This window comes from Saccostrea cucullata, unplaced genomic scaffold, assembly GCF_032062105.1.
Source record: "Saccostrea cucullata isolate Sc308-1 unplaced genomic scaffold, CSIRO_AGI_Scuc_v1 ctg11303, whole genome shotgun sequence".
Lineage (NCBI taxonomy): Eukaryota > Metazoa > Mollusca > Bivalvia > Ostreida > Ostreidae > Saccostrea > Saccostrea cuccullata.
The window spans coordinates 1-11624 of record NW_026920876.1 but is presented as its reverse complement, the minus strand read 5'-3'; the positions used below and the strand labels follow the sequence as shown (position 1 = coordinate 11624).

General features: G+C 29.3%; 1 long non-coding RNA gene across 3 annotated transcripts; it reads right to left on the bottom strand.

The window, feature by feature from the left end:
- Positions 1–3209: 3209 nt before the first annotated feature.
- LOC134258555 (uncharacterized) lies at positions 3210–9128 on the bottom strand. Of its 3 annotated transcripts, XR_009990177.1 has the most exons (5): positions 9094–9128; positions 8034–8093; positions 7226–7356; positions 6714–6844; positions 3210–5120 (listed from the first exon to the last, which is right to left on the bottom strand). It is a non-coding gene; the product is annotated as an uncharacterized LOC134258555 (long non-coding RNA). The 3 variants fall into 3 exon arrangements; XR_009990175.1 differs by lacking the exon at positions 9094–9128 and having other exon boundaries at positions 8034–8395; XR_009990174.1 differs by lacking the exons at positions 8034–8093; positions 9094–9128 and adding an exon at positions 7583–7914.
- Between the last annotated feature and the right edge of the window lie 2496 nt (positions 9129–11624).

Here is an 11624-nt window from a genome sequence, read left to right as displayed (position 1 = left end):
CATTTAGTGCCGAGTATAGAACTACCTTAAAAGCAGTAATTTTTTGATAAACATTAAGAAGATTACACAAACACTGTACTTCAACACTTTGGTTTTACAAATATGAAAAGTTTGAATTACTAAGGATTAATCGTAATGACATAAAAGACAAGACTTACAAAATAGATATTAAAATACTCAGTTCTCAAGATTGAACGTTTTTTAAAGATTGAAAGCCCGAAGTCTGAATCTCAAGATTTAATATACATATTGTGTTTTGAAGGATTGAAAGTCAGTATATGATTTGCTTGTAAAACTCTCTAAAATGAAGGAGCACATTCAGTGACATATTATAGAAAGAGTGGGAGATTTTATACCCAATTCCTTACAAATAAAAAATATCACTATGAGATCCTTATAATGAAGTTTTTACTGTAGCAGGAATACATTGATCTTTAACCTGAAAAATCAATAGAAGTGTTAAGATATTCATGGACAACAATGGTATAGCAAAAAAAAAAATTGTGCTGATCTTTGACCTGAAAATCAAAATTTATGAAGTTTGTTTAATTAAGCTATCCATGAAGTTTGATGAATATTATCCAAACTATTAAATTTAGCAGATGTCCTCGTCACTTTGACCTTTAGACTAAAAACCTTAATAATGTCATTTATTTACCTTTGTGTAACTTGGATGAGTATCTTATATGTTGGATATATTAGTTGAACACAATCTAATCTGAGTAAAGAGGAAACCTGGAAAATCTTATATCCCTTTGTATGAACAAATCCATTGTTGTCATGCAGTTATCTTAACCAAAATATCAGAACAATCTGATGATTCTTAAATCAAGTTCTCACTATACTAGTCAGAAACCATTAGTCTACCTGTTAAACACAAAAATATGAATGTCAACTCAACAAAAAAGCAAGTAAGGTTCCTTTTCTTCAAAGAGTATATTTTATGCCTATAAAGAAAAATATATGTCCTCCATTTCGACTGTTTGGATAAAGAACTGTTTAAATAATTGAATCAATGTAATATCATTCTAAATGTCATAGTATCCATTATTCATACTATGTACAAGTTGCTATCCTAATAGAAGAATCCACATTTTGTTTTTATTTCACATCACTTGGCGGCCATATTTGAGGGAAACTCAAAATTCTCTGTTCATGTAATTTTCAATTACATTTGACATAACTCATTTGCTTCTTGTATTTTCATTGCCCAAATCAGAGCTATTCATACATAGAAAGAGAACAAAAATGAATACAGTGAATTTATTGCAATAATACCTACATGTTTGATACATAAAGAGAAATATTTTTTTCATTCCTTTTTGACCTTTGGATTGACCCTGAATAGAGATACCATTTACTTTTTGGCAAGTGTAAACTATATACTGCATGACTAAACATGGTTTGTATATTGAAATATGAAATGGTTTCTTTAATGCTTAAATCAAAATACTCCTACTGTCCTAGTGAGAATTATGCTCCATCAACTTTGTGAAATATTCCCAACTTCCAATGCTTCTTGTTTACATTTAAAAAAAACTGACTCAAGTAAAATTGTTTGTTTTCTCATTTATTTTACAAGAAATAACATGCTGACAGTGAATCTAATCATTTTTTTTAAACTGGTTAAAGTAATGTTTACAATTGTCTTAAAATGCTCAAATACAAGTTTATTTCATACACAAATACCTTAAATGTATAGACTAAATGTACTTATAGATTCAATATATAGATTAACCCCTTATAAATAGTAAAAACCATTTCTTAAACCTGATTTTCTTGCCTATTCTCTCATGCATTACCTAATTTGAGTATTCTCAAATTATTGATTACATGAACAAACAAATTTAACACAAAACCACAATATATGCTGAATGCCCTGAAATGAAATGGTTACATATGTAAGATGTGTAACACATCATGTACAACTTTTAAGTCTACAAAATTTTAAGTTAACCATATTATACAATAAGACTACTTTTTTCAAAGTTATGAGAAATTCTCCACAAAAAAAAATGTTTTTATGCAAAAGATAAATGTTAGGGTACAATTTTAAAATACATTTTACATGAATCACATAAAGAACATATCAAATCATTTCTTTGTGATTGTTTTCCATTGGAACATCTGTGAACAAACATTCTGTTTTGTCTTGTTTTTTGATACATAAAAAGCGTCCAATAATCATTTGGAATTGTTGTGTTAAACCCTGATACTCAGAATTTTAAGAGTTTCTGATGTGTGCCCTACTTAGAAATGTTTACACTGTAACAAAGATGAAACTCATAATTGATTTAATCAGCAATTATAAAGTCATCAGGTTTACACATGCTTTTCTAACACACCATGTATATTTTTTTCTACTATTATGTTTTTTTGTTTTTTTTTTCAGAAAAAATTGAAATCAACAGTACTTAGCATTCCAAATTAAGAAATATGAACCCTAGCTATTAGAAATTTAAAAGTATATTTGTGCATCAATGCATTATGTTTAACAAAACAATCTCTTTCACTGTGATGAAAATTATCTTCATATAACATGCAGATGAAAAACTTCTTTGGATGATATAATTTTCACATGTAGAAAAGAAACTAATTCAACTAAAACTAAAAGACAGTCATTAAAATATTAAGGACATTAAAGGATGATATCAAGACCGAAGTCCAGGAATTGATAAATTCTACAATTATCATCCAAAGATGTATATGTTTGGATTTATTTTTTAATTCACAAGCAAATGATATGCTGCCATTTAATCTTTCAAACTTAAAAAAAAATTCTATACTTTTTGAATTAAAAATTTCAAAATCTAGAGGAGTCTTCCCAATACCTATCTACATGTATTTATGACTGAAGGTATGTAAATCACCAGAGTTGCTGTACTGCACCATTTGAATAAAAGTCATATCCACATTCTTGACTTTTTTCCCTAAACCTTATTTCAAAACATAAATTATTCCAACCAGTCTTTATCTACGCAGTGATAATAAAATTTTCACAGAATTCTAAGGTATTACATAGTAATAGTCTTTAAACATCCTTGAACATAGTGCATATGATTTACATTTCAATTCTTTCCAAAGAATATGCTATGCCACCCAATAGAGCTGATATAAAGTCTTTAGGTTATCACAAAATGTTAAAGTTACAACAACTGAATCTTACCCAGGAGAAAATGATCCAAAAATCTATAGAAAATCTCCGAATCTTTCTTTACTTATGATGTGAATTTTGCAGGTTACAAATTATTGTCAAAGGTAGTTATCTCAATAATCTCATGCTTTGACCCTGACAAAGTGTCCTATAAAACTAAGTGTATTACTCTAACCTGTTCTGTGTAGTAAGCATGAAGTCTAATGGTTGATAGAAATATTCAAGATATTATTACATCACAGATCAGGGGACACTTACATCTTTATGGGGGTCCTATTGAGACCTATTAAATTCGAAATAGGACACACACACATACACAAACAAAATGTATTTACAGTTCCAGGAAAGTAATAATTACACCAAAGCTAGCTTTTAAACATCTGTGTAATTTGTTAGGGGTTGTAGAAATAAGATGAAAAATAAAAGGTTTAAATGTATACTTCTCATACATAACAACTGTCTTCAATATGAATTGGTAAAAATAAAAGTCACATTTAGATACTTTGAAGTCTGGGGAATTATTTTTTTTTGAAGATCTCATACTATCAGAAAATCACAATATCAATTCTAGGATTTGATTAGACCTCAGTTTGTTATATGACTGCAATTTATCTATTGTTGTGTATGACAGAATATGAAAGATATGAAGGGGAGAGCTTTTGACCTTTTTTCCTTCATCATAGTTTAAAATATATATTATACCGGTCTTTATCTATGTAGTGAATATAGGATTTTTACAGAAACCCTAGGTATTACATAGTAATAGTCATATAAACACCCTTGAACATTGTACATTTGATTAACATTTCAATCCTTTCCTAAGAATTTGCACCTAATTTTTATAAAGTATATAAGTTATCACACAATGTTAAAGTTACTGCATTACAGGACTCAAATCAGTAATCTCAGTAACTAACTTTTACCCAGGATTAAATGATCCAAAAAAAAAAAATCTATAGAAATATCTTATTGATTCTTCATCTGTGTACTTATGATGTGAAGTTTGTAAGTTACAAATTATTGTCAAAGAAGTCATCTCAATAATCTTATGCTTTGACCTTGACAAAGTGTCCTAAACAACAAAGTGTATTCCTACAACCATTCTATATGTAATTAGTATGATGAATATGGTATGATAAAGATATTCAAGATATTATTAAACCACAGATTATGGGACACTTGCATCTTCATTGGGGGTCTTATTGAGACAAATTTTAAATTCAAAATTAAACATGATACATACACAAACAAAATATATTTACAATTCCAGGAAAGTTAAATAATAACATTAAATCCAGCATCTGGATATCTGTGTAATTTCTAGCACAAGATTATGGGACACTTGCATCTTCATTGGGGGTCTTATTGAGACCAATTTTAAATTCAAAATTAAACATGATACATACACAAACAAAATATATTTACAATTCCAGGAAAGTTAAATAATAACATTAAATCCAGCATCTGGATATCTGTGTAATTTCTAGGGGGTTGTAAAAATTAGATGAAAAATAAAAGGTTTAAATGTGTAATTCCCATACATAACAACAGTCTTCAATATGAATTGGTAAAAATAAAAGTCACATTCAGATACTTTGAGGTCCGTGAGAATTAGTTTTTAAAGAGCTCATGCTATCAGAAAATCATATTTTCAATACTTGATTTGACTAGATCTCAGTTTGATAAATGATTACACTTTATCCATAGTCAGTGTCTGACAGTGAAAGATACAATCCTGGGTCCTTTCTTTGTCATCCTGTTAACCACAGTCTATGATCGTACTGGTTAAATTTGTTGGAAATCATATTTATCTATGTTCTTCTTAAATCCTCCATCCTCTTAAGTTTGGTTTTCTTGTTTCAGTGTTCCAAGAGAGGATATTCTGTTAGTCTTTGCATAATCTGATAGTCTTTCACCATTCTAAGAGTAGACATAGATCATTTCCATAAGCCCTCACTAGAGAATCCTGAAAAAATAAAAAAAAATAATGTCTTAGTTGAAAAAAAAAATTGTAATGTAATATAAGCTTGATGGAATTCTAAATATAGACGAAAAGGGTATAAATACAAGTTGTAACATAAGATTTTGACTTTTCATATTAACCATGGGTAACACCTCTAGTAAAGAAAAGAGTAAAGGAATGAGTAAAATTCAGTTTGGAGAGAGAATTCTTTCAGAGAAAGATGTAGACAGAGGTATACCAGTTAAAATAAAAAAAAAAAGATGGCACTATTGAGATCATTTCTCAAGAAGAATATAACCAATTATGTCCAGAAAAGGGTGATCCTAATGTTGTCAGAGATTACATAGAAAGACCCTTGATTGCAGAAGAAGCCAATGAAGAATATAACCATTTATTACCAAAAGAGGGTGAGAATTACTTGGATTACCCTGAAAGACCTTTGACTAGAGAAGAAGTCAAGTTTATAGATGATAAGAGAAAACAGTTGTCAGAAAAAAAAAGATTGTTAAAGACACATGATTTTTAGCCCACAAAACCATTGGAGATACAAGGATTACAAGATACAAGGATTAATGGAGGAAGTCCAAACTGAACTCTTGGAAGACATTAAGGCTCATTATGAGAGTAACTTTCCAGTGTTTGTTTATTACAAAATTATGTATTCTGATAAAAAAAAAAAAAAAGAAAAGTTTTCACTTTCATTTGTTGTGCCTTTGACCATTTAAATTGACCTTATGGTCAAGATTGTGATATATACACTCTGATAATCATCTATGATGTCTCTATGATGTTTACCTCAAAAGATTGAATCAGGGTATTTGTGTTCAAAGAGCTGAAGAAACTATACAGACAGATCTAAGATGTTGGAAGCATACATATTAATGAGGTTAAAGGAGATATAACACTAGATTATTAAAAAGAAAGAACACAAACTCATAGAAATGATATTGAAAGTACCTTTTATGAATAAAGTGTCATGCTCCAAGGTATTATTTTTATAAACAGGAGAAGGTTTACAGCAGTCCCATACACTCATAAGAAGATCTTGGGTAGTAGAAACACCAGGAAATTTTATTTCCACACAATCAGATCATCTTACATCAGTTATAAGGTTACAATCTTTATACATAGTTAAGAGGGTCATTAAGATTTCTTTTCTGGTCATCCTAATGAGCCACATTATAGTATTCTTTCTCTTTGATAGAATGTTAATATTAAATGGAAAATTCAGAATTCATCAGCAATTGAAGTCAAAACTTCCTATCTTTACCAATTATGCTATTAAGGAAGCTGGGGTTAACAAATTAGCCATATTTAACTTATTCTATAAATATGTTATCTTCAGCTGTTAACTATCATTTGGCAAAGAAAAATTTCATACATTTTAGTTTTAAAAATTTGATCATGAATTTTTATGCCTTTTCTTCTTCTTCTAAAGGATATCAATAGAGTTTAAACATGACCATGACCACCAAGCCCTCTTTATTTTAAAAAAATCATATATCATTTACTTATCAATTCAAAAATATAAAAATGCATATGTAAATAAATAAATAAATAAATAAAAATTACAATTGTATCTCATTGAAACTTTACCTTCAAGTTTGTGTGTTTCTATGTTGATTGACTAACTGTGTATTTCCAAAGGAAGACCAGCAGCCAGGCTTCACTTCATAGAGAATGGATTATAGATGGTTAAGAACAAACCAATTCTTCCATGTTGAGGACTGTAGAAATAAAACCATTTTGTTAATATGACAGAGTACTGCATGAAACAATGCATGTTTAAATACAACATGTACAATGCCAAAAAAGATCATGAAAATATTTGTTTTTAATCTCAAAAAATTGTTTTTAACATTAACTCCAGATGAGAAAAGTTCATCATGTTATCTATAGATAATAAACAAGCACAACTACTGTATTAATATCATAAATAAAATGATTATCAGATTAATTATTTAGACACTAAAAAACTTACTATCTTTATGATATTGATTTCCATTATCAGATGTTTTTTATCCATTTTTTTTTATCCATTTTAAAATATAAACATTTAAATAAAACAGAATTAAATAAATGAAAATGATATCTCATTGAAACTTTACCTTCAAGTTTGATTGTTTCTATGTTGGTTGACTAACTATGTATTTCCAAAGGAATTTGGGCAGACAGGCTGAACTTCATAGAGAATGGATTATAGATGGTTGGGAATAAAACATATCTTCCAGGTTGAGGACTGTAGAAAATATAATCATTTTGTTAATATGACAAGGAACTGCATGAAACATTGCATGTTTAAATACAGTGCCAAAAAGTTCATGAAAATAGTTCATCATGTTATCTTTAGATAACAAAAGAAGCACAGTTACTGTATTAATATCACAAATACAAAATGATTATCAGTGTAATTTTTAGACACTAACAGACTTTCTCTTAACAGCATATTCAATTTTGTTTAATACCTGTCAGTACAGCATACAAAAAGATATTAGCATATACAACATGTAGTCCTACATTTTTTGAAAAGCTCATTACCAAGAAACAAAAGTGAAAATGAAAATATATGTATGCCATATATACCACATATTTAGAATCAAAACAAGGATAAACCTTTTGTAGATTCTTACTTTTTCTTTTATTACATTCCTTATAGATCACAATTTAGTAAGTCTGAATTCCATGGGTAACAGACATAATGAATTATGACATTATATCATAATTTATGCAAAAGGACTTATTAACAATATGAAGTTTCCTTAGTATATTTTAGACAAAATAAGACTGTGCTTATATGAATGTTAGAGATATTAGATCACATAAGAATTACACAGTAATTAAATTAAACCATATAATCATGGTTAAATGCAAAGATGACCTTCATAGGAAATGTAAACAAAACAAAGACAAACTTACCAGAATTATCCAATTATATGCCCAATTAAATAATCCAGTGAAATAACATCTCAGCTGATCCTGAAAAAAAGCATACAATATTCAGTGATACACAAATTAACCTCATTTTACAAAGGAAGTAAAGCAACAATTGACAGACAAACAGGACAGAAATGTAAAAGATACCATATGTATTTTACCAAAATTTAGTAAACATTTTTTCTGATTTAAATTCAATCACAGAATGACCCATCATAGTAATATTAAATACACTCTGGGTTACATGCAAATTATACCTTACATGAACTGAGAATAAATACCCCATTTACATTCATATAAACTGAATTTTACATAACTAATTACTCTTTTAACTGATGTCACCATTAGTATGTCAGAATATTCAGGGTGTACAAATCATGTATATTCACTTTTAAAGTACTCAATATATATTTTACATGTTGATGTTTGAAATCACTGACTAAATAAAATACATACATGTATATACATGAAGGTTTAAAAAAAAAGGGGGGGGGGCACACATGTTTATAGATTTACAGAGATGCTCAGACTGAGTTTTTCCCACTTTCATTGGGCCACTGTTGCACCAGAATGTAAAAATATGAGTGACAAATAAGGCAAAAGATTCTGTATATTTCATTAAAAAAGATTTGAGACAAAAGATTCATTGGCATAATATGATCTGATTGATTATCTCCATATCCTTCTTTTGGTCACTGTGATTAAAGATTCATAGAAATATTAGAAATGACAACTGAGAATATCACTTTAGTTGTTTTAAAAGCATGTATCAGTATTTTATAAGATATGCTAGGAGTCTCCTCATAAGAATATTTAGAATACTGATCCAATAAAAGGAATGTGAGACAATATGATCATAACTCATGCAAAAAAGATTTATCAACATTTTGAGGATCTTTTAGTGTCCTAGTGTATTTCAGGGTAAACAATGGCAGTGTTTATATGAATGTTCTAAACATAAGGTATATAACACAGTAATAATGAATAAATACAAAGATGACCTTCATAGAAAATGTATAAAGAAAAGTTTGTTAAAACTTACCATGTAACCAGGTAACTCAGTAGAGTAATATTCATTAAATAATCCAGTGAAATATCATCTAGGCTGATCTGCCATCCATCTGCTCATCGGGGACTCGTTGAATATCTCTCGGAGTACGGCCGGCAGATGTATTCGTGATATTGCTTCCCATCTTTCAAATCTGTGCCGGAGATTTGTTAGATTCCCCACTGGAAACGACGCCTTATCCGTGAAACGTGCTTTCTCTGCCATTGCAGGTAAGAAAATGAAAGTTGTTGAAAATGACGTCAGAAAATCGACACCTTGTCGTTTCGACTCCCATTAGTTTGGGTCCTACAGTTATTTTTAGACCCCAGTTAATGAAAGCGTAAATTACCTTCAATACAATACTGTTTCACTTTTTTCCATACTTTGTACAATATTATAAAAAAACAAAACAAGATAAATAAATTAATAATTGAACATGGAATGTGTAATTATATTTGTCCATTAATTGCAGCTATTAAATAAAAAATTTTTACTGCACTGTACACTTTAATTTCATTGAGAGAACAGGGACTCTATATAATTTTGAATACTTTAGCGATATACAATAATAACATAAGAAAAAGAAAATTATTTATCAAATTTGAAATTTTTTGTATTGTATAATTAATATTTTATATATATAGTATATATTAAAGAGCTTAATTATTATTTGATGTTAAATAATTGCATTAATTATTAAGTTATCTAGAGAGGCCAGTGAGTGTGACACATGTATTCATTATTCTAATGAAATTTAGGTTTTCCAAATGTCCTTGGATGCTTGGATGGCACTCAGATAAGAATTTAGGAAGCCAAAACTGAATGAAGCAGATTATGTCAACAGAAAAGGCTATCATTCTTTGAATGTGCAGGTAAAAGTATGAGTCTAGTTTGATCATCTGGATCTAATGAGATTATTGGAAAGTCATTTTAATCTTTTATGATAAGGAAATTTTAAATGAATAAACAGAAAAATGATGCATTCAATTCAAAAATGTAAGAGTTGTATAATATTATATCCTTTAGAAACTTATTTTTGAAAAAAAGAAGAAATAAAGAAGAATATACATGTAGTTACCTATAAGTCATAATGCTTGTCATATGCTTACTGACCAATAAAGTAATATCTTGGTACATCATCTTGACTTGATTTACTAGATTTTTATTTTCATACACATTTCAGGAACATAATGTACTATATATACTTATATTGTTAATAAATTAAATTTTTGTCCATTGTGAAATTCCCTTACACTTTAATTAATATACAGATGTGCTGTGACCACACATTTAAGATAACAAGTTGCGTTGCAAGCTGGTCTGGATCTGTTCATGACAGCAGGGTGTTCCGACAATCAGCACTGTGTGCACAGTTTGAAAATGGTGAGATTCCTCCTTTTTTTCATTAAATAACAAATAATGTGCCTCAATTCCCAAGATTTAAATATTTGCTCCTAACAGATAGTTATAACTTTTACATTATTTTACATATCTTTTTTAGGAGAACTGATATCCAGTGTGAAAAGTGATCAAAACCAATTGCTTATTAGTTATAATTCTAGTCCAATCTGTTCCTAAGGTCTCCAAATTAATAAGATCTTTTGAATTTTATTAGCTCTTCTGAGCCAAAGGCTCAAAGAGCTATAATATACTATGGCCATTAAAATTTGTGCTGTGTGTGGTGAACTTTTTAGACCATAACTCAAGAACCCCTCAATTGCTGGCTAATTATTGTCAAATTTGTAACAGGGTATCCTTGGCCCAAGGGGTACATAAAGCTTTTATTGTGGAAGTAGTAAAAAAAATTAACCATTAATAAACTAAAACTAGCATTGGAACTCTTAAACAAAGGGAGATAATCAGGAAAATAAAACCAAAGGTACTGGTTTCTAAAAATCTTCCATTCCAGATTGAACCACCAGGCAAATTTTCACCAAACTTACTTACAAGGATCAGGATATGTTTAAGATTAAAATTTGCAAGGGGAATTACCCTGGGGCAAAGGGCATGGTCTCAAGGTCACTTCAAAGTTGACCAAAATTTACACTAAATAAATTTGTTAATTAATATTTTGTGTACTATAAAGACAAGGATCATCAAATCTTGTACGACTGGTGAATCTTAGGGCTTTACATCATGTTAACTCAAAAATAGGTCACAGCGACCTTCTTTTATAATTTTGCAGGCATTTGTTTTCAAATTGATTTTGCGACAATATATTTTGGACATTTTAAGGCCTAGCTTTTGATCATCAAACTTTGTCAGTTGATGCATCTTGGGTCTTTGGATACTTATTAATAAGAGCTGAAGACTTCAAAAAGAAGTATGTGATAGATTGTACAATTCATCAGAAGAGCCATTCAAGGCCCTTGGGCCTCTTGTTTAAGAAAACGGCCAATTTGTTTTTGAAATAAATGAAAATAAGGATGCATGTAATAATTTAGATTTTTTTAAAAAAAAACATTGAATTAATTTAATTGTATTTTAGGTCAGCATGATGGGCTACTTTTGGGGGATTCAGGATA